The sequence below is a fragment of the Podarcis vaucheri genome (assembly GCF_965113315.1).
Source record: "Podarcis vaucheri genome assembly, chromosome: 4".
NCBI lineage: Eukaryota > Metazoa > Chordata > Lepidosauria > Squamata > Lacertidae > Podarcis > Podarcis vaucheri.
The window spans coordinates 59000254-59005338 of record NC_138762.1 but is presented as its reverse complement, the minus strand read 5'-3'; the positions used below and the strand labels follow the sequence as shown (position 1 = coordinate 59005338).

At 41.7% G+C, this 5085-nt stretch overlaps 1 long non-coding RNA gene across 1 annotated transcript; it reads right to left on the bottom strand.

The window, feature by feature from the left end:
- Positions 1 to 574: 574 nt before the first annotated feature.
- On the bottom strand, positions 575 to 4781 carry LOC309531288. Its single transcript, XR_014219199.1, has 3 exons — positions 4649 to 4781; positions 3156 to 3276; positions 575 to 752 (listed from the first exon to the last, which is right to left on the bottom strand). It is a non-coding gene; the product is annotated as an uncharacterized lncRNA (long non-coding RNA).
- Positions 4782 to 5085: the final 304 nt, after the last annotated feature.

Genomic DNA, 5085 nt, shown 5'->3' with positions numbered 1-5085 from the left:
TGGCTGGGGAACTGCATTGCAAAATTCAGAACAGTGTGAGTTTTGGAGGATTGTGTTTCAGTTCGTATATTATTTCAAGAAATGCAAATTAGTTAGGTTTGCCATTAAATGTGAACTGAATCAAATTTCTCCCCATTTTGCTTGTAGCGCATGAGTGCCAAATGTAAATGTTCCTATGCATTACAGAAGTGCCCTAATGATTTTGATACCCTTATCAACGAGGTGTTGCTCTGCCTGCCTGTCAACATATTTCTGGCTTCCCTTAAATACCTATGTATTCTATTTCCTCTGAAGCATGGACACATTTATGTCCCTCTCTGTGAAAGTCCCCTCTCCATGATTAACAAGTGGTTCTGTTTGATTGTAATTTATTTGAATCATGCCTTAAAATGTACTAGGGACACTTCTACAAGGAAAAATAAATAAACAAATCCCTGTTCCAAATCCCAGCTATAATTTAAAAATGTGTTTGTGTGTTAAGGATTCATATTCATCATCATTTGTCACAAGATAAAAGTATTTAATTCAACGTTAAAATTAAGAACTCAAATGAAGAGAGGAGAAAAACCAAAGATCTGAGCAAAAGACAAATACTGTACTGTATTTATTAAATGAGAATGATATAAAAATCAGCAGTGAAAAGCAAATGGATTATGCAAAGCCCTTCAGGTAATATTGTCTAGATTCAGTTTTCAGGCTTTTGTTCTTGTAGATGTTGCTGGTGTGACAAAGCATCTCTCTGTTTTTACCTCCTGTGGGGAATATAATCACAATTATCAAGCCTGAAATGATAAGTGCATTGACCCTGAGAAAATGGCAAAATCTAAAGGGTGAAAAGCCCTGTGCAGTATTAGACACCGAGTCAAGGAAATCTAAATATTGGAGGAAGGGGATGTGTCAATAGTTTAGGGCAAAATGGAGCAGATAAAATATGCAAATTAACCAGAATGGAATTCAGGTGAATTGTTTGCTGTGGTGAATGGAGTGTCATCATAAATGTGCTCCTTGAACCATCTGGCCACCAAATTTCTGTACAGTTTTACCCAGGAGCAGGTTGCACTGAATTTACTTCAAAGTGCAGTTGTTCAGTCTGCTCAATTTTGAAATGAATAAAAAACCTAGGCAGGTATAACAACAGTACACTATTTAAATACAAAGCAAATCGTCAGGGAGGGGAAATGGTAGCTCCCAAAGACAGGAATTGCCTGATGTGGTGGGAGCATTCAAGCTGCAATTTACCCCACCTAGAGTCTGAAGTGGTTCAGTCCAGGAGCAGCCATTCCACATTATACTTCTGAATATAATTTATATCCAAGACATTCGAATTATCTCCTACACACTAACGTGGTTCTTTACCAATGGAAAATATGCCTCTTCTGCCATACTGATCAAAAATATTAAAGGTGTGGGGGGGGGGTAAGTGGGAAATACTAAAACTATAAAGGAGTCCTTCTTCTGAAGGTGATATTGAAAGGAAGAGTTTTAAAAGGATAATTCTTAGTTCTGTATAATGTACAAGAGAAGAGCCATAGTTCAGTAGTGAAGCAAGCTCATAGCCTATTTAAACATTGCTTCAAAAATCTTCATAGGGAGCAATTCATAAATGAAAAGGTTATAAGCAGCAACAATATTCTAGAAGAAAATAACACTTGCTAGGACTGATTCATGCTTGTTCTGTGACTGATAAATCTTTTCAGCTCTCTAGATTTTTGTAAATATTGTATGCATATTTTGTGTGGACAGAAATCTAAAGGTAGTCTAGAATATGTTTTTGATTGAAGTATGTTTCTGAGAGGAAGACCTGTTTCTTTGTTTTTTTAAAGGGAGCACTCAGGTCAATTTTAATGTTAGGCAGAAGGGTGATGGGGTTAGGGTCAGGGTGTGTAGAGGGGAGTAGCTTCTGTTCTGGAGCAGCAGAAGACTTGACTGAGTTACTTCCACAGAAGAGACCTTTAGGGCTGCTGAGGCATGGTTTTTCCACAAGGAGCTAGAAGCAGAATTAAACCAGATTCCACAGAGCACTTTATTGCTATCCAGTAATGTCCTTCCTTATGGCCAGGATCCTCCCTCGATGCTCAGCAAAGGTCCTACAACCATTTATCGTTAATACCCAAGCCAGCATCAACAGCAATAAAACTGACTGGTCCCACAAGTAAATAACTATTAATTGAAGTTTCCTGGAACCTTTGTGACTCTAAAGGCTGCAGGTGGCTATCACCGCCAGCATTTTTTAAAAAAATAAATCACAAGCTGTTTGCTTTGCATTATCTGATGAACTGATGAAAGTGAGATGCATCGGTAGATTGATGTTTACTGGAATCCCCTCGCCAAAATCTATGTTCTTTTTTATTTCCCTGCTTCAGTAATTAGTCAAATTATGTTAGTGCATTTCTCCTCAAAGCTATATTCACCTTTATGCCATTTGGATGCTAATTTACCAGCAAGCTAGCAAGGTATTTGCATGTTTTTCCATCTAATTTGCCATCAGTACCATTTATAGCAGGTGCAGCACTAATAAGCAACTCAAGCAATCAGCCTAGGTAGAGAAGCTTATGAGTTTCATAAAACATTAGTGGCTGGTCGCTCCTTTGTGCACTCCAACCCTGTTAATGCTGCTTTGGAGAGGATGATGATGATGAAGAAGAAGAAGAAAGAGAAAAACTGAAGTCAGTGGAAATGGCAGATTTGTGCATTAGCCCTGGGGCATTGGGAAGAAGTATAAAGCATGTTCTTTTGTGCATTAGTTAATAATAGCCAGCAGTACTAACTTGTCCTAGACAGTTTCGGTCACACCGGGTGCAGAGCTTCTGGTGTGCAACTGCAGGCACTGCAACTATGATGTCCTACGGGAGGCGATAAGTGGGGGTGCTGGCTTTTGGCATTGCACAGGGCACCACTGAAATTTGAGACAGACGCCAAGGTCCGCCACTGGGCAGGCCCCTGCGTGGACCACACTATGCTTGGTTGGATGCCTGAGATCCAATCACTCACTCACAGATCCATTGATCCAAGGGTATCATTATTCAGATACCTTCAGAGAAGATGCAGCTGTACCACTGTACTCTCACAACACAATTGTGCAGCTTATGACTTGTTTGTGTGGTCCGTGCCCGTCCCCCCGAAGGTAAGCAATAAACAGACATAGTTCAACCCACTGGATAATTCCTCCAGCAATAAAGTAAGGCTCAGGTGCTTCATAAGGCAATACAAGCCCAGGACAGTGTGGGGAATCTTTGCTGGTCCCAAGCACTCCATCTTCCTCATCTGGGTTTGGACCTGAAAGACCCAGCAAAAGTATGGGTAAGTTGTAAGCAAGTGAAATTTGTGACACTTCACAACAGCATTGCTGACCATGGGGCACTGCTGTTAAGGCAGGCATGTCCAAAGTCCATTTCAGGGGTCTAATCCAGCCCGCCGGTCGGTTTAATCTGGCCCCTATGGCAGTTTTTTTCCTGGGACAAAATCCTAAAAAAAACCTCAACAACTTCAACCCCTCCCCCCAAATGTTAACAACTTTGGTCGGTCCTCACGGCCCTTCACTTCATCAAATGCCCGCTTTGGAAAAAAATTGGACACCACTGTGTTAAGGCATCAGCCATCAGCCTTGGCTTCAAGCTTTCTGGCCTTCTGATGCTTGAGCCAATGTGAGATAGCCTTAACTCTGTTCTTAAACTAACACACACACACACACACACACACACACAGGTTTGGAATCAGACAGAGGTAGTTGAACTTAGGTCCCCTTGAAATAACAGAGACAAGTACTGTAAGTCGGGACTTTTAAGTCCTGTTGATTTCCATAACAATCGAAATAACTTAGCCTGAATCCAATCCATAATTTATATTTTTGTTTGCAATATGTGTACATACTGAAACACAAACACGCTCACATATACGTTTCTACCCATGGAAGGGCGTGTTCTGTTATCGCAAGTGGAGAGCCCCAGGGTTCATGACCTACTTTGCTTGCCACTCAGTCCATTAGTAACACAGACTTTCAGGCATGCAGTGATGTCAGAGCTGTCAAGATCAATTAAAAACCTGTCCAATCCTTGCTGTCACATTAGCTTCAAGTCATTTCTGTCTCCTGTGTTTGTGTGTGTTTAAGTGCGTTTCCTGTCAGATTTTGTAGTTTTGAAAAATCTGACAGATGCTGTGCAGAACAGTTCTATAAACAGGACTTCAGACAACCTTTGCCAGGAGGAAGCATGTTTTCCAGATCAAAGCCACTGTTTTAATTTTACACAAAAATGCTGTCCTTCCTTCTCCCTGTACTACCTAGGATGCAGAGGATTTAACAAAATGGTAGAAAGTGAAACTCTTAACTGGAAATGGAGAATCTACTCTAAGGAAAGTGGGTATCTTTCCCCCCTGGAAGCTGGTCTGGCCCTACCATTAGGCAGAGTGAGACAGCCCAGTCAGGCAGCAGATGTTGGGAGGGGGCAGGGGAGAGAGCAAGGAGTGGTGGCAAAGTCTTGGAGGACAAAGCTATGTGTACCATATGGCCTGACCTGCATCCCTAAGCTAGTCCTGTTTCCCTCAGGTGCAGTGGAGGACACTGTTGCTGAAGTAAGGTTCAATTGCCAGTCTCGTTGGCTTCTGTATGTTGAATGGATGGAGTCATCTTGTATTTCATCTTGCCTTTTACCTCAGGCTGTAAAATGGCTTGAGCTGGCTCTGTCTGGAAGCCTCCCATGCTCTTCTCAGGAAGTCAGCAATGTGTTAAAGTAATGGCTCTTATGGCTCAAAGTTGGACTGCCCAGAACTGCTTTTGAACCATATTTTCCAGTTCTTGAACCCATGGAGAGACCCTTTGTGAGTTTAGGTGACACAACAGTGTCAAGGGTCTTGGCAGGTCTTGCTTTCCTTTTTGTCACAGGTCACTGAGGTAGGAAATAGTGCGTCTGCCCCAATGAATATAATCGTGAACCTGGCCAAATGGATCAAAACTGCATATCAGAATGAAGGACATGATTAAAATATAGTATAGAGCATGCTGCCACAAGATGTAGTGATAGACGCCAACTTGTACAGCTTCCAAAGGGGATTAGATAGATTCATAGAGGATAACGCTATTAGTGGCTA